The sequence below is a fragment of the Triticum aestivum genome, chromosome 7A, assembly GCF_018294505.1.
Source record: "Triticum aestivum cultivar Chinese Spring chromosome 7A, IWGSC CS RefSeq v2.1, whole genome shotgun sequence".
NCBI lineage: Eukaryota > Viridiplantae > Streptophyta > Magnoliopsida > Poales > Poaceae > Triticum > Triticum aestivum.
The window spans coordinates 374,609,821-374,636,666 of NC_057812.1; positions in this window are offsets into that span (position 1 = coordinate 374,609,821).

A 26,846-nucleotide genomic window follows, 5' to 3' on the forward strand; every position below is an offset into this window, starting at 1 on the left:
AATCTGCCAAGTGCCCACACGAGATGCGGATTACGCAGACTTCAGGCTAATTGCGTTGTTCGACAAGGGAGTCGCATATCTTTCCGCCGGTGCCTTCTTTAGCTAGAGACAGCTCATCTCGCAGTGGATCATCGTCAAAGCTAATGCACACTTCTGTGATGCTATTGAACACAATGGCATCATCTACACAATCGACAAACCAGATGGCACCACGTATTGCTGGGACGACGCGTGTAAGTTGTTTCTGTCTGATGTTAATGATGACGCCATGACACTGTTTGAACTTTTTGTGATGATTGACATATCCCTGTTTGAGCAGAATTTGAGTAGAACAATGGCAATGTATTAGAGACGTCATAAATCAGCTATATTTGGAATGAATTAATTCATGCGATTGTGACCATGTCATTACAGCCAATTTGTACCCCTGAATAATCAAACTGTTAGGGAGATATTGATATTCTCCTTATTTTATAGTAATCTATATACAACTAAATATGAGTGTGTATCAATGGCCATGTTAGTTTCCTCATTTTAATGATGTAGAAACATGCATCACACTGTTGATTTCATCTAACCATACATTAGGGAAGTAAATGTGCATATGGAGAACTCTATATTTTGAAGTAGTGAAATCCTATAGTGCTTATCGTGTGTACATACCTATGTTCGCCCTTCAGCAATCAATAGCTAGAATAATATGCTCACAAAAATTTTGCCCACAGAACATGAGTATATAACAATCCATGGTCTGTTAGTTTCCTTGAAGAATTTGTTTGTGACAAAACATGATTACATAACATGCATGACATGGTAGTTTCCTGTGAAGAATCGATTGTGAGATAACATGAGTATAACCATGCATGGCACTTCTTTATTTTCGAACCCAGTATACATTTCCCTGTATTTTCCTCCCAGTTCGAACAGGGACATATCAATGTTGTTTCTTGCATTATCCTACTCATACTCTAAACAATGCTGATCTTACATTAACAATGCCTGTCCTTTTTGATATGATGCAGTGTCCCTACAGTTACTGCCCTTTGTAATCACACCACCTTTGCCAAAAACAGGGAAGCACAACTAGTTCCTCGCTCGATCAGAGGACGACAAAAGACTAATGATCATTCGGACACATGAGCCAGAAAAGTTATATTGCAAAAACCCCACTATATGCAAGCACCATGAAATTCGTGAGTATCCAGACAGTGGCTGTTACGTCTATGAGCAGGATACCAGCTTGTTGGGGCCTACAGGATTTTTGAGTTGGAGGCGGGTAAACAACCTAGGTTCATACTCTCTGTTTCTCGGACTCAATTATCCGATTAACCAGGAGATCACCGTTGGCAAGGACCTTGATGGTAGAGAGGCTCTATTTGCTATGGAAAAATGTGTCTACACGGCGAGCCCTAGGAGTTCGGGAGCAAACTCCCCTGATTGTCAACGATATAGCCTGCAGCCAAAAGAAGGTGAGAATGACAAAGGCATCTGGATTAGCTTTGATCCTTGGATGTGTCGAGTCCGACAGGCAGTGATGTGGTTCAAGCCTTCAGGTTGATAGGTAATTAGGTTGTTGCATGGAAAGGGTGGAGTACTGGTGTCTCCGGATCACTAGTGGCTGAACCGGGGCAGCAAATTATGATGGTGTTGGATCATCCCTCTTCGAATGACTTGTTGTCTTTGCTGCTTGTTCTGGATGGGTAGTTCTCTCTTTTGTTATGCATATTCCTTGTCATTTGGTCATCCTCGTCTATGTCACTCTTACTATGTAATAGTTGCCTCTATTTAGAATGTCATTCTCGTCTGGATCACGAGAGTCTGGGCGCTGCAGATGGGTGTGTTTTGGTGGTGTAGCAAGACTTCTTATGAACTATCATGTCTTGCTGTTTATGTCCGTAGTAGTCACTAGTCAAAGATCTTGGCATTGCGCACGACATCCAAATAAGTGACTTGCTCGTCGAAGTCTGTCTACCACCGGCTGATTTCTTCATCAGGTCCGAACAACTTTCGACTTCAGTCGTGTGTTCGAATCTTCCCGGCGTTTGTTCTGTGATGGCGCGCTGGTGAGCTTTGATCGGTGGCACCCAGGATGGGGCTCGGTGCCCTCTGAGCTTGAGTTTTTAACAAAGCTTACCTTCCGTGGCATGCCTTGACATGCTTGGAACAACGAGTCCATGAATGAGCTTATCAACGACCTTAGAGGTGAGCTCGTAAGTATGTTTGTTCCTCCAGACAGCTGGGCTCTGATGGTTATGGCATGGATGAAGAAGCCGTCCACCATACCGAAGGTGATTCGTGTTGAGATATCGGTGCAGGAACCGGGGTTGTACTATTCGTCGCCACCAAGGCTACCGCGGACCACGTTAGGGATGTACCTATATTGAGTGTTTGTGCATGTCGAAGAAGTGGTCAATCCGTCAATCGAAGTCCTGCCACCATCGCTGGTGCCCGGGTCCGTCGACGACGTCCATTACAGGAGTCAACGTCAGACTTTCCCCGTGTTGCTCGGAACGATGGATGACACAGGGCCTACTCCATCGCGCGACGGAGGCCACTGCTTCTTTGGGATAAGAGGCATGGCTGGCTGCCTGGATGTGCTCTAATTTGAGGTAACAACTGAATCTTGTGAGATGACCTGTTCTATTTTTTACCTAAACTTTTTTTAGAAAGGGCTATACGTCAACTTAATATTCTAGCAGAACTTATATATTGTGTTGTCTGTCTATTTTCTTTGCACAACATTCAAGATATTTCCCCGTCATTGATAAAGACAATGAACCGTTATGTACAAGTTCGTTGGTTTCAACATAGCCCTACCCGTAGCGATCCACTGCTTCCACCCTGATTGCGCCGCCTGCGTGAAATTTTTGTATGCAAGTTCAGTGTGCTATGATGTTCTATATGATTGTGTCAACTATATAAGTTTTTTACTGAGCATCATCAATGCATATGGCTGAAAGATGTATTTACAAGCATCGACCGATGGGTCTCTCTCTCTCTCTCTCACACACACACGCACAAGTGGGACCCGTTGAATTATTTCTTCGCTCGTGATAGCTTTTAATTAGGTTCCACTATACTCTAACTTTTTTTCTTAAGTTATCAATTGAGCTCAATGACTTCAAAAAGTTGTACAGAAGCCTTGTTTGGGCCTTTTCGGCGTCGCTGAATGTGGGTTGAGTAGCCATGTAAGGTTGTACTGTACTACACAGGCCTTTTTTTCAACATCAGCAATGCAACTGGGCCGGCAGTTGTACACAATCCGGGTCAACTTGTTATTCTCCGCCCCGCTGGGCTGCAAATCTTTCCTAGGAGGGATGCATTAGGCTTAACAAGAAAATGGGCTTTAAGAAATAATAAATGGGATGTAATTATAAAAACTGCGCAGTAACTTAAAAAATGCACCAAACACATAATTAGTTTATAAAATATTACTTTTGGATTTTGAAAATTTTAATTTCATTAATTGTTGCGCGCGCAATGTTTCATTGGATTTTTACGTAATACAAATTTATATTGAAATTGTATTTAATCTGACTAGAAATTTCAAGACAAAAATATTTTGGATCCTATCAAAATGTGGGAAATTTTATTGAATTCTGTTTTGAACGGTTGGTTGAATTATTAATCGTTGTCCTAGCTAGAAAATGGGCTGTACTTTTAACAAACTGTAAATGGGCTGTAGTAAATTCCATTAGAATTCAAGAATGGGTTGTGCATTCTTACAAATCGCAAATGGGCTATAAGTTCTTTGCCACACACTTGTGGGCCTACTAAGTTGACGCGTATGCAAGGCTTTGTCAACTTATAGTCGACACACGGTTCTAGCAGCAATGTCCGTTGGATGTCCATCCAACGGATGTCGTGCTTCTTCTTCAATCTCAGATATTCTAGCTTCAGCCGCCCAAAAAATGATTCCTCCCCCTGACATCTGGGGCGCACTGTTTCGGAGGTTGGCCTGTGGGCCTACTAAGTTGACGCGTACCAAGGGCTTTGTCAACTTAGTCAATATAAACGATTCTAGCTGCAATGACCGTACGATGTCCATCCAACGGCCGTTGTGATTCTTCAACCTCTGGTCTTCTTGCTCCAGCCGCCCAAAGCAGCGCCGGTCGTGCCGCCTACTCCTATCTCCCATGGCCGGCTGTGCTGCCGCGGAGGCCTCACCTCTCCCTACCACGCCCACCGCTGGCCAGGTGATGAGGACATCAATACAATTGTTACACCCACAGCCCCTGCTGCTATACATACTGGACCAATTACTAGAGCTCGTGCACGCCAACTAAATTACCAGGTACTTTCGTTTCTTGGTAATGATTCTAATGTTCATGAGAATATGATGCTGCCTAAATTGGATACATTTGTTTTGCTTACAAATGAAGGGCCTAGCTTGGAGAAGGATGAACATTGGAGCAAGAACAAGCATGGAGATGATGGCATGTGCAAGGGGAACAAGAACGGAGTTACAAGTGATGATTTCAGGACGTTGAAGCCACCATAATGGGTGCATGAAGCCTTGGACGAAATATACAAGATGCCACTTCATAAATTTCGTCCCGAGGCTATTTTAGGTGCTGCGTCACCTTATTATTGGGCCAGGCCCATGTAATTTCGAAATACATAAGTATAGGCTATTTTTAGAGTACGTATGTGTGGGGAAACAAGAGATAGGGTTGATTTCGGACCCCTCCGCCAAGGGCCACGAAATTCCCCCCTCTTCCTCCATATATACAGCCCTTAGGGCATCGTTTAGACTTCGGGTTTTGTTTAGATTAAAAGTTCGCCATAGCTACAACTTCGCGTACTTCGTTTGTGTTCAACGACCAGACAAAGGCGTCACAGAACCCCACCTTGATCAATAAAGCTTTCATCTTATATTCGCAATATCTAGATTGCAATCTCAGTTTCTTGCTTGTTCTTTGTTTGCTCGCAGGAAACAGACCCTCGTGGTCAGGTTGATCGTGCTCCGGCGTGGTCAATAACCTCTCGGAGTTGGTTTAGCGATTGCTAAGGCGCGACGTCCTCGCACGTTCGTGGTCGGATCGTCAAAGTCGACTGCCACCAAAGCGATATCCATCATCTCATCGAAAGACGGGACACCTTTGCCTCTATCAAGTGGTATCAGATTTCCAGGTTGCTCGGTGAGATTTTACAGTTTTTCGTAGTTTAGATCGAGTCTGTTCTTCATACCTACAGTCCACGAAAAAAAATTAGGGTTAGTTCATCATATCCGAACCAATCTGAGCCTTTGCATAATCTTTTTAGGGTTTTACTTTGTTGAATTTGTGGTTGCATCGTCGTGTCTAGTTGCTGGTCTTAGCATTAGTCTCTTAGAGTTTCGAGTTCTGGTCATAAGTTGTCACGCCGCCACCGCACCATCATCATCGCCCCTGTCACCTACCACCACCGCTCCGAATCCGTATCCATATACCACCACCAATCCGTATCCATATACCACCACCGATCCATATCCATATATTACCACCGCTGCCATATACCACCACCGCTGCCATATACCACCACCATATATCCACCACCAATCTGAGTTCCTTGCATATTAGGTGTGTTTTTGAGATCCATCTAGATTCCTATTCGTGTTTCCTTGCCGGAGTAGGTTTCGAAAAAAAAAGAGTTCGGAAACCACCCTCCGTTTAGGCCCAAATTTTTTCGAAAACGCATTTTTTGAAAAAATTTCTGGCTATCCTATTTTTAGGTGTTTCTGAGTGTTTTGAGACAGGTGCCATTATAGGAAGTTTTTTTTGACCCGTTTCCAGTTTTTGGGTCCGGGCAGTCAAAAAAACGAAAAAAAAAAATTGGTCGAAAAAATTTCGTGCCCATCCTGTCAGTTTGACCTAGGAAGAGTTTTGAGACACTCGCCATTATAGTGATTTTTCGCAAAAAAAAAGCAGCGCAAAAAAAAAGAGCGAAAAAAAATTCCAGAGTGTGCTTTTTCCTTGTTTACGTGCAGCGCCGTGATTTTGTTAGTGTTCTAGGCTCGCGTCTCTAGCACGGTCTAGCCTAGGACCAGCACAGTACCGTCGTTGAGCGTTTATTCAACTTTGCATCTCTGAATTGATTATTGCTGACCCTTTTTGCTACCATATTATAAGCCTTCCCAGCTCCACATACATCTACGTCGTGCGTTTGACTCTCCCTGGTAATCGCTCTATCCAAGCTTTGAGAGTTTTGACTACAACGGTTGCCGATCACCGCCTGCTGCTGGGTAAGAACTGGTAAGAATTTGAGTTTTGCTTGACGGGTTTGTGATACACCACCACCACTTCTTAGTAGTCTGTAGGATCATATTCTTGTGTGTTTCTATTTGCTGCTAACCATGGTAGGATCACAAGCCGATGAGACTGATTGGGAGAACCTGACGAACAAACAGCTACATGATAAATTTTAGCAAATGATGAGTGGACAGGTGCAAGATGTGCTAAACAGATTTGACGAGGCCATGGAGAAGATAGATGGCATGGAGAAGACGTTCGAAACAAAGCTTGATAGCAAGTTTAATGAATTGCTCGCGCGTTTACCACCACCACCGCCGGCTGCACCTATCGCACCTCTGCAACAACAACAACAACGCATCCTTCCGAATCAGTATGGACGAGTGAAGCGTGTTCCTATTGAGGATGGCCAAACTTCTGGTGCTGCTGTTCCTGTTATTGATGCTTCTTTGGCTCCTGCTACTGCTGCTGCTGGTACCCAGGAGGATGATGAGTATGCGGGCGATTATGAGGATGAGGTTGATCAAAATCAGAACTACGTGCACCCACCAGCACCACCACCAGCAGGTCGACCTCAGGTATCTATTCGTAATGGTAGGCCTGCACCACCACCTCAGGTACGAGATGATGTGCATATTCCTAAACTGAAATTGAATATTCCACCATTTGAGGGTAGATATGTTCCTGATATATATCTTACTTGGGAGTTAGAAATTGAACAACGTTTTACATGTTTACAATATCCCGAGGAGAGACGGGTTGCTGCTGCTGTTTGTGCTTTCACTAGTTTTGCATGTGTATGGTGGTCTGAACATTGTAGATTATATCCTATTCCAACTACTTGGGCTGCTTTGAAAACTGCTATGCGTACGCGTTGGGTTCCACCATATTATCAACGTGAATTGCTTCAAAAATTGCAGCGTTTAAGACAAGGGAAAAATTCTGTAGAAGAATATTATCAGGAATTACAAACTGGCATGATTAGATGTGGTATTGTTGAGGAGAATGAAGCTATGCTTGCACGTTTTCTGGGTAGATTAAATAGAGAGATTCAGACCATTCTAGACTATAAGGAGTATACTAATATCACTCGTTTATTCCATCTTGCTTGTAAAGCTGAACGTGAAGTGCAGGATCGACAAGCATTGGCGCGATCTAAATTTTCTGCAGGCCGACCTTCATCATGGACACCGCGTGCATCTTCTACTTCAACTGCACCAGCACCTCAATCAGGTGCCTCCTCCAGTCGTGATACAAGAAAACAGGCACAACCACCATTATCTGCCAAGAGCGCACGTACTGGGCCTGCATAGAGTTCTTCTTCTTCCATGGCATCAACAGGGCACACAAGTGATATTATTTGTCGTCGTTGTAAGGGAGGAGGTCATTATGCGAGAGAATGCAAATCTCCGCGTGTGATGATTGCTACCGCAGATGGTGGATATGAGTCCGCTAGCGACTATGATGAGGAGACTTTGGCTCTTATTACACGTGAAGAACATGGTGGAGATGATTCTGATCATGAGACGCAATACATGGCTCCTGAAGACGCTGACAGGTATGAATGTTTAGTTTCTCAACGTGTTTTGAGTGTGCAGGTCACACAAGCTGAGCAAAATCAGAGGCACAATTTGTTCCATACCAAGGGAGTTGTGAAGGAATGTTCTGTGCGCGTCATAATAGACGGAGGGAGCTGCAACAACTTGGCTAGCATGGACATGGTGGAGAAGCTTTCTCTCACCACAAGACCACATCCACATCCTTACTACATCCAATGGTTCAACAACAGCGGCAAGGTTAAGGTAACACGTACTGTTCCTGTGCATTTTAGTATCTCTACATATGCTGATTATGTTGATTGTGATGTGGTACCTATGCAAGCATGTTCCTTATTACTTGGTAGACCATGGCAATTTGATAAAAACTCTGTACACCATGGTAGAAACAATCACTATACTCTTGTTCATAAGGATAAAAATATTACTTTGCTTCCTATGACTCCTGATTCCATTTTGAAAGATGATATTAATAGAGCTAATAAAGCAAAACAGGAGAAGAATAAGAGTGAAAATCAGATTGTGGCAAAAGAATTTGAGCAACAAATGAAGCCTAATAATAAACCATCTAGTGTTGCTTCTGAAATTAAATTGAAAAGTGCATGTTTATTTGCCACCAAATCTGATATTGATGAGCTAGATTTCAGCAAATCTGTTTGCTATGCTTTTGTGTGCCAAGAGGCATTATTTTCATTCAAGGACGTGCCTTCCTCTTTGCCTCCTGTTGTCACTAACATTTTGCAGGAGTTCGCTGACGTCTTTCCACAAGACGTGCCACCGGGATTACCGCCTATTCGAGGGATTGAGCATCAGATTGACTTAATTCCCGGTGCTTCACTGCCAAACCGTGCACCCTACCGTACCAATCCAGAGGAGACGAAGGAGATTATGCGTCAAATACAAGAGCTTCTCGACAAAGGTTATATACGCGAATCCCTTAGTCCTTGTGTTGTTCCTATTATTCTAGTGCCGAAAAAGGATGGTACATCACGTATGTGTGTTGATTGTAGAGGCATTAATAATATTACTATTCGTTATTGTCATCCTATTCCTAGGCTTGATGATATGCTTGATGAATTGAGTGGCTCTACAATATTCTCCAAAGTTGATTTGCGTAGTGGATACCATCAAATTCGTATGAAATTGGGAGATGAATGGAAAATAGCATTTAAAACTAAGTTTGGATTATATGAGTGGTTAGTCATGCCTTTTGGGTTAACTAATGCACCTAGTACTTTCATGAGATTAATGAACGAAGTTTTACGTGCTTTCATTGGACGATTTGTGGTAGTTTACTTTGATGACATATTGATTTATAGCAGATCTTTGGAAGAACATTTGGAACATTTACGTGCTGTTTTTATTGCTCTACGTGATGCACGTTTGTTTGGTAACCTTGGGAAGTGCACCTTTTGCACCGACCGAGTATCTTTTCTTGGCTATGTTGTTACTCCACAGGGAATTGAAGTTGATAAAGCCAAGATTGAAGCTATTGAGAGTTGGCCGCAGCCCAAAACGGTCACACAAGTGAGGAGTTTTCTTGGCCTCGCTGGATTCTATAGGCGTTTTGTGAGAGATTTCAGCACCATTGCTGCACCTCTCAATGAGCTTACAAAGAAAGATGTGCCTTTTCTTTGGGGTACCGCACAGGAAGAAGCCTTCTCGGTATTGAAAGATAAGTTGACACATGCTCCTTTACTCCAACTTCCTAATTTTAATAAGACTTTTGAGCTTGAATGTGATGCTAGTGGAATTGGATTAGGCGGTGTGTTATTACAAGATGGCAAACATGTTGCATACTTTTCTGAAAATTTGAGTGGGCCTAGTCTGAATTATTCTACTTATGATAAAGAATTATATGCTCTTGTTCGGACTTTAGAAACATGGCAACATTATTTATGGCCCAAAGAATTTGTTATACATTCTGATCTTGAATCTTTGAAACATATTAAAAGTCAAGCTAAACTGAATCGTAGACATGCTAAATGGGTTGAATTCATTGAGACTTTTCCTTATGTCATTAAACACAAGAAGGGAAAAGAAAATGTTATTGCTGATGCATTGTCTCGCCGCTATACTATGCTTTCACAACTTGACTTCAAAATATTTGGTTTGGAGACCATCAAAGATCAATATGTGCATGATGCTGATTTTAAAGATGTAATGCAGAATTGTAAAGAAGGAAGAATGTGGAACAAGTTCGTCGTTAACGATGGATTTGTGTTTCGTGCTAACAAGCTATGCATTCCAGCTAGCTCCGTTCGTCTTTTGTTGTTGCAGGAGGCGCATGGAGGAGGATTAATGGGACACTTTGGCGTGAAGAAGACGGAGGACGTACTTGCTACACATTTCTTTTGGCCAAAGATGAGACGGGATGTTGAGCGTTTTATTGCTCGCTGCACTACATGTCAAAAAGCTAAGTCACGACTCAATCCTCATGGTTTATATATGCCTTTGCCTGTACCTAGTGTTCCTTGGGAGGATATATCTATGGACTTTGTTTTAGGTTTACCTCGAACAGAGAAGGGGAGGGATAGCATATTTGTTGTCGTGGATAGATTCTCGAAAATGGCACACTTTATACCATGTCGTAAAAGCGATGATGCTGTTAATGTTGCTGATTTGTTCTTTCGTGAAATTATTCGCTTGCATGGTGTGCCAAATACTATTGTTTCAGATCGTGATACTAAATTTCTTAGCCACTTTTGGAGATGTTTATGGGCCAAGTTGGGGACTAAACTGCTTTTTAGTACTACTTGTCACCCCCAAACTGATGGGCAAAGTGAAGTAGTCAATAGAACGTTGTCTACTATGCTTAGGGCTGTTTTGAAGAATAATAAGAAAATGTGGGAGGAATGCTTGCCTCATATTGAATTTGCTTATAATCGTTCATTGCATTCTACTACTAAGATGTGCCCTTTTGAAGTTGTGTATGGTTTCCTACCTCGTGCACCTATTAATTTGTTACCTCTTCCATCTTCGGAGAAGGTTAATTTTGATGCTAAACAACGTGCTGAATTGATTTTAAAAATGCATGAGTTAACTAAGGAAAACATTGAGCGTATGAATTCTAAATATAAACTTGCTGGAGATAAGGGTAGAAAACATGTTGTGTTTGCACCTGGAGATCTTGTTTGATTACATTAGCGTAAGGATAGATTTCCTGATTTGCGCAAATCAAAGTTAATGCCACGTGCTGATGGTCCCTTTAAGGTGTTAGAGAAAATAAATGATAATGCATATAAACTTGAGCTGCCTGCAGATTTTGGGGTTAGTCCCACTTTTAACATTGCAGATTTGAAGCCTTATTTGGGTGAGGAAGATGAACTTCCGTCGAGGACGACTTCATTTCAAGAAGGGGAGGATGATGAGGACATCAATACAATTGTTACACCCACAGCCCCTGCTGCTATACATACTGGACCAATTACTAGAGCTCGTGCACGCCAACTAAATTACCAGGTACTTTCGTTTCTTCGTAATGATTCTAATGTTCATGAGAATATGATGCTGCCTAAATTGGATACATTTGTTTTGCTTACAAATGAAGGGCCTAGCTTGGAGAAGGATGAACATTGGAGCAAGAACAAGCATGGAGATGATGGCATGCGCAAGGGGAACAAGAACGGAGTTACAAGTGATGATTTCAGGACTTTGAAGCCACCATAATGGGTGCATGAAGCCTTGGACGAAATATACAAGATGCCACTTCATAAATTTCGTCCCGAGGCTATTTTAGGTGCTGCGTCACCTTATTATTGGGCCAGGCCCATGTAATTTCGAAATACATAAGTATAGGCTATTTTTAGAGTACGTATGTGTGGGGAAACAAGAGATAGGGTTGATTTCGGACCCCTCCACCAAGGGCCACGAAATTCCCCCCCTCTTCCTCCATATACACAGCCCTTAGGGCATCGTTTAGACTTCGGTTTTTGTTTAGATTAAAAGTTCGCCATAGCTGCAACTTCGCGTACTTCGTTTGTGTTCAACGACCAGACAAAGGCGTCACAGAACCCCACCTTGATCAATAAAGCTTTCATCTTATATTCGCAATATCCAGATTGCAATCTCAGTTTCTTGCTTGTTCTTCGTTTGCTCGCAGGAAACAGACCCTCGTGGTCAGGTTGATCGTGCTCTGGTGTGGTCAATAACCTCTCGGAGTTGGTTTAGCGATTGCTAAGGCGCGACGTCCTCGCACGTTCGTGGTCGGATCGTCAAAGTCGACTGCCACCAAAGCGACATCCATCATCTCATCGAAAGACGGGACACCTTTGCCTCTATCACCAGGCCCTGCGGCGACAGCATCCTCACACCGCAGCCGAACTAGTGAACCCTTGTACTCCTCTCCGCGTGGGCATCCACTGCCGCGTCTTCCCCGACTCCGCGTCGTCCCCTTCCTAGGCCTCGCCATCGTCCACCGCCTTGGTGCTCTCGGCGTGGCATGGTCAATGTGGTCAATGACCGACTTCCATCGGAAGAGTACTGTACGTGGAGAGGGTGACAGCTGGGTCCACGGCCGCAGCAAGGAAGTGCCTCCTTATTACGCAGAAAATAATTATTCCTCCACCTGACAGTAGGGACCCACTGGACGGGCCACCGTATTTCGCGAAAACAACGTTTCCTCCCTGACTGCTGGGACCCACCAGCTACATCTTCGCACACAAGGAAGTGTGTCCGTATTACGGGCAAAAACATGATTCGCCCCTTGACTGCTGGGGCCCACCAGCTACATCTTCGCACGCAATGAAGTGCGTCCATATTATGGGAAAAAACGATTCACTCCCTGACTGCTGGGACCCACCAGCTACATCTTCGCACGCAAGGACATGCCTGACAGTCAGGACCCACCCGGTCAAAGCGTAGGTAGCATTGTCATTTTGGTCGCGAACGTGTACGTACATACTGGTCGATTGGTCTGTCTGTAGGCTACATCAATGAACCATGGCCGTCTAAGGAAGGGCACATGTGGTAGTAGAGGCGCGCACGTGTGGTAGTAGAGGCGCGCACGTAGCATGTACATGTACGTACAGCAACCAGGGTGCAAGAAAGTAAATACGGCCGCGTACGTACATATGGGAGGGGTCTCGAACGCCTACTTGTGCATACGTACGGCCAGGACTCGTGTACATGGCTGTGGCTGGGTCGGAACGGAGAAACTGCGTCGTCGTCATGTTCATGGGGAGGCAACGAAATGCGTCATGTTCATCGGGAGGCAACGGAACGCGTGCTGTTCGTCGGGAGCCAACTGTCTTGGACGGAATAGGCAATGGAAACGAGGCCTGGCGTAACGCAGAATGGAGGAAACGGCCTTGTGTTCGACCGGCCACTGTGGAAATGCGATCCTATTCATCGGGAGGGGTCTGGCGTACCACAAAATGGAGGAAACATAACTCCTCCGGTCGAAACAGGGTCTTGTTGATTGGGAGGGGTGTGGCGTACCGCAAAACGGAGGAAACAGACTTGTGTTGTAGAGCTACGGTCGAAACGGGGGTCCTGTTCATCGGGAGGGGTGTGGCATACCGCAAAACGGGACTCCACGGGATACTGTTCATCTCCACCGTTGACTGCCTCCAGGGGCTACTGTTCATCCACCATCGACCTCCTCCAGCCTCCACCTGCGACTGTTCATCCAAGGGCTCCTGTTCATCCAGCCTCCACCGCGTGCTCCTCCACCGGCTACTGTTCAACCAACCCTCTCCACGAGGGTCCTGTTCAACCACCCCTCCATGGGATACTTTTCATCCAGCCCTCCACGGGGTCCTGTTCATCCAACCGCTCAATCGATCGGGGTACTGTTCATCCAGCGGCAACGACCACTACTACCACGGGGTCCTGTTCATCCAACCCCCCACTGGGAACTGTTCATGCAAACCCCCTCAACAATGCTCACTGTTCATCCAGAGGCAGCATCGATCGGCTTCAGTTAGCAGCAGTAGCAAAGGAATCACACTCGGGTTCAGTTAACAGCAAGGGATCGATCGATCGCTCGGGTTCAGTAACGCGTAGCCTGCAGTGCAATCGCTCGGGTTCAGTTAGAGCCCAACGCCTCGCTCGGGTTTAGTTAGAGCCCAACGCCTCGCACACACGCACGTACGTCCGAGAGAAACGCGCATCGCTCGGCCCCCGACCACCCATCATAACCGGAACACCCCGATATTTTCCTCGCCCTCGCTTCTACCATGGTTTTTTCCGTCATGGACGACCCAAAGAATGTCATGCAGTTGCGTCTCCAGCCCACCCAGGATGACAAGCCCATTTTCTGTCATGATTTTTTGTCATAGAAGTAGGACCCCACCACATCTATGATGATACCGGGTTTTGTCACAATAATTGTCATAGAAGTGTCATAAGTATGACAAAAAAAATCGTTCGGCCCAAATTGTCACGGATGTGTCTTTTGTTTGTAGTGTATGCCACGTCGCGATGCCGTGGTCAAGGCCAGTAAGAGCTCTTGAGGCGCGATGCTCAGGGGCCCTCCGTTTAATGCCCAAGCGAAAAGCATGAAAGGGAGCAGCTGGAGGGGACCTCCTGCAGCGAGGCTCCAGATCTTCCTGTGGGTTAGTGTAAGAGAGAGTGGGCCATAGCTGTGCTTGCCGTCCTGCCATTGCTACTTCCGCGAGAAGATGAAGGTACTGAGGATCTGGTAAGGTGGCGTACACGGAGTGGGCCGCGAGCCGGAGCTCGATCGCACAGGTTTATTAGTGTTGCAGTGACGGACCCGAGCACAAGCACTATGCCAACATGCGAGTCTCCCGTTGCGGGATAGGCAAGTGACCGATCGGCGGCGCAGGGGGTCGCGATGAGCATGCACTAGGTGAGCAGTGATTATGGAGCAATTCACGTGAGAAGGCAAATTAGTTCAGATAGATGCAAGAACGATACATGCCACTGGGGCGGACCCGAGCGGCCTGGGATGATGTAGCCCGAGGGGCGCCCCCAACAGAGTAAGCTAAAGATGCAAAAGGACACACGCCGCAGGGACAGGCCCATGCGACTTCGGTATAATGCCGCCCGATGGGCTCCCCTTACTGAATGAACTAGAAAGAGTCACCTGATACCGTGTTGGAGTGGTGTCGGGGCAGCTGAAGACGCATGCTGGAGAGGTTGCCCCTCACGAGCCGCCAGGGTCTTGCGCCTCAAGAGGCTCAGCAGGCCCTGGTAGCTCCTGAGGAACCGTCACCATCTCCTCCAGGACGGTGTGATGCCCGGCCTTCTGACCCGCCAGAATGCTCCGTGGGCGGCACTGGAAGGTGTCAGCCATGTTCGGCAAGCCAAATAGCATGCAAATGTAGCTGTGAGGGGGACCCTCGCACCGCCCAACGTGCGAAGGCCAGAATCGTTGCTGAGATGCGGCCCTGTTGAGCCCTGGAATGTCGACACAGACGCGCAGCCCGCGCCCTCACCAGGGTGGGGAGCTGCGCTGGATGGTGGGCAACGACCGCCTCGCATGGCCCCTGCTTATTGAAGCTCCTGGATCGCCTTGGTGATGAATTCCTGAGCACAAGGCGCTCCACGCCTCGTGCCCTCTTGAGGGAAACGTGCGGTGAAGCATGCCTCCACATGGTGCCTGAGCGCCTCCCTCGTGACGATGGCTAGGTATGAGGCCCTCCAGAAGAGAGCCCCCGAGCCCAGCCCGAGGAGGGCGTCGGGAACGCCTTCCTATGTGAGGGAAGGAGGCGCCCCATCTGTGGGCGTAGGTCCTGAGGTGGTGGTGCTAGTGACATCGCCCTCTTGAGGTCCTTGGCGGAGTAGCTGCTTCTTCTTCTTGGGGTTAGTCATAGAAGGGTGCGGGGTGCCTTCGTTGTCGGGATCTTCGACTGCTGCAGCCTGGTAAGTGCGCTCAAGGGAGCACACCGCATCTCATTCCTCATAGGCGACCGAGATGACGCTCCCACTCCCTGGCATCTTGAGGACGTTCTAGCCGTGGTGGGTCACTGCCATGAACTTGGCCAAGGCTGGGTACCCAAGGATGGCGTTGTACGGCAGTCGGATGAGGCGACGCTGAAGTCGATGATCTCGGTGTGGTAGTTGTCACGCTGGCCGAAGGTGACAGGGAGGCGGACCTGCCCTATTAGGGTGGTGGAGCTATCGATCACTGCTGAGAAAGGCTTGGTAGGCTATAGCTGATGCACCTGAAGGCTGTCAAATGTCTCGATGGATAGGACATTGAGCCCTACGCCGCCGTCGATGAGGGTCTTGGTGACTTTGTCGGCGTTTTGGGAATGGGGGTCCCCAGACTTGCCTGCCTGCGGCCCATGGCGTGGCTTTGCTAGCAGGCCTGTATGGCCCATCTTCATCACCAAGGCAATCAAGACCCTCGCAAGGGGCCAAGCCTCGTGAGGCGGACGACGCAAGACCTCCTCAGGAGCGGCCTCGCCAGGCTGGCTCATGAGGGGCGGAGAGTTCAAGGCCAGGCAAACCTCGCAAGGTTCTCGTGACATGAGCCATGACGATCGAGACCGGGTGGGTGCCAGGCGGGCGCCAGTGCGTAGCGTCCTTGTTTCCTCTTTAGTGCTAAGGGGGCAAGCGCAGGCGCGGAGTACTGAGACATCAAGCAAAGGTTTCCATATCGGTGCAACGAGACCAAAACCAGCAGGACGGCAAGAGGGAGGTCACCATGGAGCCCAAGGCGGCGTCACCACCAGAGCCTTTTGCAAGCGAACACCACTTTTGTCAGGATAAGATGTACTAGCTGTCCCCTTTCAAATTAGCCGTTGTTGTCTCCCTTCCCGCTCAATATTTGGGGAGAGGACCAGGGCCTCTATAAATATGACTAGCCACCACCGTAGAGAGATCATCTTGGACTGGATCCTCACACACACAAGTTCACCAAGCACAAGAACTCCTCAACCTCAGGAGGCTGTTCTTCCCCTTTGTACTGTTCGTCCTTAGCCTGAGAGGCAATCCACCACCAGCGCACTGGAGTAGGGTATTACACCACAACGGTGGCCCGAACCAGTATAAATCTTGTGTCCTTTGTGTTGCGAGTTCGTCGAGTTAGTTTGTAAGATCACAGCTGAGTTAGGACGTGGATCGGTAGGGGGGAATCTTTGCGCGAACCCAGTGTAGGGGTGCGCCGGAGTCTTCCTTCCGTCGACTTGCGCTTCACCATCTCCACGCCCGCTCCCCATGGCGGGCGCCCCTCCAGCTAGATCTACCGGTGCCCACGGCGGCGCCCGGGGGCTCAGAGCCCTTGTGATGTAGGGTAGAAACCCTAGGGGCCGATCTTTCATGAAAGGAGTGGATCCCGCGAAGAACACGAAGAATACGGGGAAGAATGGAGAGAAATCACAAGGGGAAATACTCAAGAACAAGTCCAATCACACATCCACTAGACAATCTAACAGACAAGATCCACAAGGTACATGAACAACAAAGGGAAAGATACAAGGTAAGGTTCACCTCCATGAGGAGGTCTTGAAGGGGGCCACCCAAGAGGGGGTCTTGAATCCAAGGGGATCTTCTCCGAAGAGGGGCCGCGGTCTCTCTCGTGGAGTAGATCCATAATGGATGAGCAAAGCTCTATCTCTAAATGAGCTACTACTTTGCTAACCCTAGTACAGAGCTAGGAGACAAGTATATATAGTCCAAGGGGTACGTTGGGGGATACATGGGGTGAAATCCCTCTCACTGCGCACAGGCAGGGCGGTTGTACCAGATATGTGAGCGGTTGTACCGCTAGGGGCTCAGGTACCGGTTTGTGGGTGTACGCGAAGGTAGGGAGCAGTTGTACCGGTGGTAGGACCGGTTGTACCGGTCTTGTCGTAGCTGGGGGAAAACCGGGGCTGTACCGGCCTTACACCGCTCGAATACAGAAGCTGGGCCGGAAGTTGGGCGGTAGTCGAGCGGTTGTACCGCCTGTGTGCCTTCAGCGGTAGTACCGCCTGGTGTGGGAAGTAGTACCGCTCGTTCCAGACTGGGTGGGTCCTCTTCTTCCTTCTCTTCCATGCTTCTCTCGCGGATGGTATAGTTGTACACTTGTGCTCGCACTCCTCCTCCTCGTCCATGGTGTTCTGACAATGCCTATGCAAGCACACGAGAGGAGTGTCAAGTAGTATACCATCCTCAAAGGGGTCAAGTGAACACGCGTAAAGGAGATGATTCACGTTTATGTATGTGAAGTAGATGTCGCATGTGTCACTTGCCGAACGGACTCTTGACATGGTGATGTCCATAGGATGCTCCGCATAATCCCCTCCCCCTTGGGAAAGATCCGACCTTGGATCGAAATCCAAATCACCATGGGAAAGAGATGGCATCGCCGTGTAGGAATTGTTGATCACCATGTTCTCGTCATCTTGAAGCTCGAAATGGGCACACTCCAATGTCGCACCATCTTGGGATTCCTTCAAAAGGATCAAAGACAACAAACACTTGGAAAAACAAATGTGGTTAGCGTTAGTACAAAACCAAGCATTCGAGCGGTGATTCACCCAACAATTGTCATCGTCATGCAAAGCATATGGTTTGACAAAGGATTGTGACATGGTATGTAAGCATATCAATCGAGCACAAGCAAAGAAATCATGGGACAAGCATGTGAATATGAGGTAACGATGCAAATATGTGTGACAAGAAAATAAGCATCTACCTCAAGTTCATAGCAAGCATTCACAAATTGCTCAATGAAAGGTCTACGGTAGACATAGGAAGCATTCACAACACCAAATAAAAAGAAGTTTCTGAACACATGGGTCAAGTGCAATACAATCCAAGCATAATGTGCATGGGGTGTAGTGAATATAGTGTGGCACTCAACACAATAGAAAGAGCAAGTGTTCATCATGTGTGAGGCAATCAAGGCAAGCATGTAGCAATCGATGGGACATGGCATATATGAAGTGATGACATTGTTGCAACCAAACATATGAGAGGAGCAAGTAATCCAAGAATTGGATGCAACACACATGGCATATATATCATGATGAAAAATAAGTCTCATGGTGCAAAGCAACACAAGTAGTATGATCCGCAATAGCCATGCTCAAGAAAGATGTGACCTTGAAGGCGTGTCCTTGTGCATTCTTCACAATGCCAAAGTGGTAGGAAAGGTGTTGGAGAAGCGAGTCGTGGTCGAATGTATGAGGCTCGCTCTCAAGAGCTTGAATGGTCAACTCATGTGAAGCGGAAGTCGACACAAGGTCCAAGTATCCTACACATGCACAAAACAAAGCAAATAACGTATGCGCATGGTAGATAAACACATCATCCATCATGATGGTTCTCTTCTCTTGCACATAACCATTAGAAGCACAAGTGCATGAATAATATGATGCAACAATGGCAATATTCATGGCACTAGGTATATGGTGCAAATGGGTAAGACAAGCATGCTTCACAAGAAATATGTCAAAATCTCCAAATATATGTGAGAATGCTATGGGGGCAATCTCATTAGCAATACTAAGATCATTGGTGCACTCAATACATGGAAAATCATCTAGCATGAGAGAGGCAACATATGGAGATATATGACGGCAAGCAATAACAATCATGTGCAAAGCATGTAGATGGTTGTCATCAACCGCATGAAGTGAGCAAGTATGAATCATTGGTGATGCAACATAAGCAAGCATAGTAATCAAGTCATGCAAGCTAGTAGTGCGAAGATGCAACATACTAGAGGAAATCATGGCAATCATGTCATGTGAGCAAATAATAGGCATAGACAATGCACATGATATATCAGAAGCACGAAGACAAAGCAAGATCATAGTATCATCATAGGCATGGGGCACAAAGCAAACATGTCAATAACAAGTGATATCTCCACCAAGCTTGCAAATACACATACAAGTATGAGAATCAATCATCATGTGTAATGCGAAGCATGGGTCACAAATGCATGGCAAAGGCATAGGAATAAGCATATCATGCAAAGTGAACATGGCAAGATGGGCATAGAACGATATATAATGGACAATAACCCATAGCCAAGTGAGGGCCATGTAGAAGAAATGCGCGAGGTATTTGCATGAACAGAGCAGTGGGAAAGACAATCCATGGGATCCCAAGTCATCATTGCTCTCTAGAGCTCATTTTGTCAACTCGTGGGATTGCGAGGTTGACAAGTATTCATGGGTACCTACACAAAAGAGACACAAACCAAAGAAATTGTGCGCACGGTAAATGTACACATCATCCATCATGATGTGTATGTGCACGTGTGAGTTAGCACAAGACAAGCATCGGTCAAAGAAATTTGATGCATGGTATAAGAACATGTCATCCATCATGAAAGAATAGTTATTGTGTATGACACGATGGGGACGCAAATTTAGCATACAAGTATATGGCACATCAATACCATGTTTATTCATGGGAAGCATATGGTGCGCACAAGTATTGGGATCATGCAATGAATGGGATGAATCAAAATCTCCTAAAATGTATGAGGAAACTATGGGGGTCGCATCATGAGCAATATTGGAAACATCATATGGAGAAAATGGACAACATCCAAAACAATGCATATCCGAAGCTAGGTGGTCATGGCATGGCATATGAGAGAAATGATGCAAAGGGAGCATATCAATATCATCACAAGAAAACAAATGCCAATAACCATGGGCTTGTCATCTATGCCATATGTGCAAATTGGGTTATTTTAATAGCATATGCATAGTCACTATGAAGAGATTGCAAATATGACATATGATTGATCTCATGCATAGCATATGACAAGTCAAGCGGATTGGCAAACATGATGTGACCAAGAGAATTATCACAAGTGATCCTACGCAACATGGCATCACAACTAATAGACTCCACATGGCAATCGTCAAACTCATCATAAATGGGTAAATCATCGCATGGGGAAGTCGCACTAGCATGAAGCATGGTAATAGGTTGATCAACATCATGCAAGCAATCAATGTCAAGAATGTCCACTAGTGGGACTAGAGCATCACCTTCACCTATGTTACCTTTGTCATTCCACTCAAGTGGTGTAGGTGAGGTGGTAAAGACCAAATGGTGGTCATCATCATCAACTTGATAGAACCATGTTAGGGGTGCATCATATTCCACCATGGCCATCGTCTTGTCCAAAGGTAGGACATAGTCGTCGTGAATCGGTGCGTCATCATATATGGGACCTAGCACCAGATGAGAAGACACAATAGAGGTAGAGGTCAAGTCATTAGAAATCATAGTGGCCTCACATGCCCTATCAACTACCTCACTCTCTCTATGTGGTGGTTCACTCACTCCCTCACAATAGGTGCACTCAAACTCACATATGGTGGAGTCACTCATCTCACTCAAGAGGTGGGGGTTGTGGCTCTCCTCACATGGGAATTGTGGAAACACATCATATATGGGGCTAGTGGTGAAGTCACTCTCACTCTCAATATGGTGGCAAAAGTCACTCAAGTCATCATACATCGCCGTGGTCGAAGGGAAAATACTCAACCATCTCATCGCTGTCGCCATGGATGAAGGCCGAAGATGGCACATCATCACTCTCAACTCCTAAGATGGAAGCATCATCCTTGCTCGCCACCGTGTCTCTCACCTCCAAAGCTTGGTCGTTGAAGGTCTCCGTAGTTGAACTCGTCGCCGCACCGTCTTGAAAAAGAGTCATGGAGGACTTGGCAACATGAATGCCACAAAGAGGTATGGCAGTGAAGTCGAACTTGGGAGCATCATCTTGGAGCTCATCGGGCTTGGACATCAATGTGGTACTAGCCTCATGCTCATTCTCATGGAGCTTGTCATCGCGAAGTGAGCTTGGGGTGGAGAAGCTTTAACCTTCATGAGTCCGTGTTCCGCCTTGAGAGCACCAATGTAGTTGTCGTCGAGGGACTTGTAGTTCTCGAGGAAGATCGTCTTGGAGATGACATTGTGCAATCCCATAATGAAGTGGAACTTCATTGAAATGGGGTCGTCCTCGCCGGCTCGTCGCAAGGGAATCTTCATCTCCTTGAAGTACTCGTCGATGGACTTGGATCCTTGGATGGTGTTCTCCAATTGGCATAGAAGTTGTTCCATCTAGGTTGGAAGCACGAAATCTCGCCGCATAGCTCTCTTCATCTTGGGCCAACTCATGTCGTAGGTATTCGAAGGTGTGTGAAGCCACCATGTCGACGCGTAGTCGTGGAAGTTTCTTGTGGCGCACTTCACTTGATCTTCGGGAGGAACTTGATGTAGCTTGAGGTAGTCGTCCATCAAACGCTCCAACTTGAGATACTCCTCGGGTTCTAGAGTCCCATAGAAAGGAATCTCATGGTCGATGTTGAGGTCATAGTAGCTCATGGAAGTCATGGAATTGAGCTTGGGGAGCTTCTCTTGAAGTGCTTGTGGGCGAAGATGTCGTATGTCCATAGGCGAAGATGCCTTGAAGTCGCTTGGTGAAGATGCCAAGGGAGATGGTGAAATCGTTGAGCGGTTGTTGGTGTTGAGCTCTTGACCTTCATGGTCGTGGTGGTGATGGGGTCGATGCCGATGTGACCTTGCCGGAGATGGTAGCTTGGAAGCATGTATACTTGAGCGTCTTCTCGAAGATGAGGAAGATCGCTTGTAGGACTTGATGAGGGCTTTGATCTCCTCCATTTGAGCTTGCATCTTGGCATTGTTGGAGTTGTTCGTGGCATCAAACTCGTCGTTGTTGTTGTAGACCGAAGGTGAAATGCCTTGCCTATCCATCACAAGACTCGAGTAGAGGTGAGTAGGAAATGATATAAACAATACCAAGTTACCTTTTCCTGAAGTTGAGGATGTATCTTGATTCACTCAATGTGAGATGAAAGAATAGTGGAATTGGTATGGGACTTGTTCACTCACACCTACAAACTAAAGCTTATGGAGTAGCTCGGTGAGGATAGTGGCACAAAAATTTAATGCAAAATGTTAGGAAGAGTCAATAAAGTTGAAAGAGATTCACAAATTCGCAAGTGAAACAAGTAGACCAATAGCAATATATGGTACACGGAAACACAAACACGGATAGATAAATGGGGTCGTGCAACCAAGGAATGAGCACAAAATGTGGAATCCACGGAAAACGCTCATGTTGCACAACTCAAGAGACACTAGCACGATTGCTCTATAGGCGGATACGACACTTGTGAACAACCTATGATATGCAAAATGTATCGACTTTCTATCCCAAGTATGCTAAGTATCTATGGTTCCCGGTGTTATGATCCAAGATGATCGGATATGACAATGTGGTATGATGCTATGGCTATTTCTTACAAGCTTATTTGCTCTTTCTCTTTTGCTTAAAAGCTTATTCTCTTTTTTTGTATGTATGGCCACTTTTGCACAATGCACAAACCAAGATAGCTATTGTGTATATGCAGAACAAACTTGAGGAACACAAGATGAATACTCAAATGATATGGTATGTATGGAACATATGGTGTAGATCACTAATGTGCACAAGTAACGTTGCCGGCAATACTCAAAGGGCTAATCTCGATAGGCAAGTGACGCAAAATGGGCTAGGGGTTATCAATGCAATGGCAAGGGAATATACAATGGAGGGATACCACGATACCAAGATGATATGGAGGTTACCGTCCATGTCGATGATGAGTGGCAGTGATCTTGATGAAGATACCAAGATGATGGAGACTCGTCCCTAAGTAGCCGAAACACCTTAGGTAACGGAAAAACCGTGAACTCAAAATCTCAAATGTCGAATGTCAAAATGGTGCTAGCGGGATGCGGTGGTGGAATGATGGGTTATGCGAGTAGGCAATGCGGAAATGGAGTGTAAGGTGGTGGACTATACACGGTATCGTAGTTGGAAGAACAGTCCCTAAGTAGCCGAAACAGCTTAGGAGACACAACTCACAACGCAAACAAAATTGGATTAAGTCGGTGTGGAAGAAGTGTATGGTTGGTAAGCCTATGCGGAAGTGGTGGTGGTGGTTGATGAGGAAGAAGCAACCGTCCCTAAGTAGCCTAGACACCTTAGGAAACTGAAATCACTCCTCAAGCAACCACTAATGCGACGGGGAACAAAATTGGTTAGGTTGCAGAAGTCGGTGGTGGTGTAGCGGATGATGTGGTGGAAGCCCTAGGCAAAGATGCCAAAGTTCCAAAAATTTTATGGAGCCAAATGGTGTTGAAACCTATGTATATGTATGGGGGATGTCAATAGCTACTCAACGAGCTAAAGAACACAAAAATCGGACTCCGGATGTGAAAGTTATGGCCAAAACTGTCAATCAGCCAAGGCTGAAACTGGGAGGGGCGGTTGTACCGCTTGCTAGGGCGGTTGTACTGCTCCTATAGCATCCTGGAGCTCCAAATTTAGCTGGCAGAAGTATCAGGTTATGGGGGAGAGGTAGTACTGCCTTGGGGGCCGGTTGTACCGCTAGTGTCGGGAAAAATTCACAGATCCGAATCGGGGTGGATTTTGGGGCGGAAATGGGTGATTTTGGGGTGAAAATTCGACGGATTTCGTGGATGGAAAGTAGAGAAACTTTGGGAGATGCTAGATCCACTTGAAACCAAGCAAATCCATGGATCAAATCCAAGAAAACTTTGTCAAACCAACAAATCACAAAAAAATTTGGGGCTATTTTTGGTGGGGATTTTCGAAATTGGGAAAGAACACAACAAAATTAGGCTAGAAAACAACGAGGGGAGGCTCTGAAATCGTGATCAACGTTGGCTCATGATACCAAGATGATGTAGGGTAGAAACCCTAGGGGCCAATCTTTCACGAAAGGAGCGGATCTCGCGAAGAACACGAAGAATACGGGGAAGAACGGAGAGAAATCACAAGGGGAAACACTCAAGAACAAGTCCAATCACACATCCACTAGACAATCAAACACACAAGATCCACAAGGTACATGAAGAACAAAGGGAAAGATACAAGGTAAGATTCATATCCATGAGGAGGTCTTAAAGGGGGCCACCCAAGGGGGGGTCTTGAATCCAAGGGGATCTTCTCCGAAGAGGGGCCGTGGTCTCTCACGTGGAGTAGATCGCAAAGCTCTATCTCTAAATGAGCTACTACTTTGCTAACCCAAGTACAGAGCTAGAAGACAAGTATATATAGTCCAAGGGGTAAGTTTGGGGATACATGGGGTGAAACCCCTCTCACTGCGCACAGGCAGGGCGGTTGTACCGAATATGTGAGCGGTTGTACCACTAGGATCTCAGGTACCGGTCTGGGGGTGTACGCGAAGGTAGGGAGAGGTTGTACAGGTGGTAGGATGGGTTGTACCAGTCTTGTCGCAGCTGGGGGGAAAACCGGGGATGTACCAGCCTTGCACCGCTCGAATACAGAAGCTGGGCCGGAATTGGGGCGGTAGTCGAGCAGTTGTACCGCCTGGGTGCCTTCAGCGGTAGTACCGCCTGGTGTGGGCGGTAGTACCGCTCATTCCAGACTGGGTGGGTCCTCTTCTTCCTTCTCTTCCATGCTTCTCTCGCGGATGGTGTAGTTGTACACTTGTGCTCGCACTCCTCCTCCTCGTCCATGGTGATCCGACAATGCCTATGCAAGCACACGAGAGGAGTGTCATGTAGTATACCATCCTCGAAGGGGTCAAGTGAACACGCATAAAGGAGATGATTCACCTTTATGTATGTGAAGTAGATGTCGCATGTGTCACTTGCCGAACGGACTCTTGACATGGTCATGTCCATAGGATGCTCCGCATCACCTTGCCCCCGCTTTGCGGCATGTGTAGTGGCCACCCAAGTTAAAGCCGAAGATGCTGCCACGCTACGATGGTGCGGCGGACCCGTCGACTTTCCTGCTAGCGTACGAGGAGGCCGTCCTAGAAGCCGGGGGCGACGACAAGATCATGGCCAACTAGTTCCTGATGGCCCTTGTAGGTGCATCACGCGCCTGGCTCCTCCATTTGCCGGAGTCTTCTGTCGCTACCTGGGAGGAGCTGCGCAACCTCTTCATCACTCGCTTCGGGGAACCGGTAGCCCCCATCGTCGCAGCTCTTCTCGGCGGTTCGCAAGCACCACCCTCGGATCGGCATGTCAAGCCGTACTTTCGCCAGATCAGCGCCGCTTCCAAGCGCCCGGGGGCTCCACCCGGCTGGGTCGCGCCAGAGGCCGACCTCACCTTCGACTCAGACGATCATCCCGCCTCCACCGTCATCTCGAGTGCGCTCCCGATGCTGTGTGCGCCCACCATCTGCCACGTATCCATCACCAAGACGCTCGTTGATGGAGGCGCCGACCTCAATGTGCTCTCCGTCGAGGCCTTCGGCCTCCTTCACATACCGATCAAGCGGCTCCGCCCCAGCAAGCCCTTCTCAGCGGTTGGCGGAGGCCCTGCCCGCTCCCTGCGGCAGATCCGCCTCCCCGTTACCTTTGGCACACGCAACAACTACCACACCGAGCTCATCGACTTCGATGTCGCCTAGATACGCCTGCCATACAACGCCATCCTCGGGTACCCAGCTCTGGCCCAGTTCATGGCAGCAACCCATCCTGCTTACAACCTCATGAAGATGCCAGGGAGCGAGGTGTCCTCACCATCCAGGGGGACACCAAGGAGGCCCTGGCGGTGCTCAAGCTTGCCCTCAAGGCCGTCGCGATAGCACGACCTGCCGACGCAGTTACCTCCAAGGCCAAGGGAGCCGCACCAACCAAGAAGAAGCAGTTCTTCACTCAGGACAAAGAAGAAACCAAGCAAGTGCCGGTCTAGGAGGACGGGTCCTCAGGGGCAACCTTTACCATAGGCGCCAACCTTGAGCCTAGTCAGGAGGAGGCACTAGTGAAGTTCTTGCGTGCGAACAAGGGTGTGTTCGCCTGGGAGCCCGGTCAGCTGGTAGGGGTCCCAAGAGAAGTAATAGAGCACCACCTGAAGGTGTGCCCAACTTACGCCCGGTGAAGCAGAAGGCGAGTCGGCAGTCCACGGAGAAGCAAGCTTTCATCATCCAATAAACCCGCAAGTTTGAGGCTGCGGGTGTCATTCGCGAGGTTCAGTACCCCGAGTGGCTAGCAAACCCCGTCGTCGTCCCCAAGAAAGGCGGGAAGGAGCGGATGTGTGTCGAATTCACCAACCTCAACAAGGCCTGCCCCCAAGATCCGTTCCCGCTTCCACGCATCGACCAGATCGTCGACTCCACCGCCG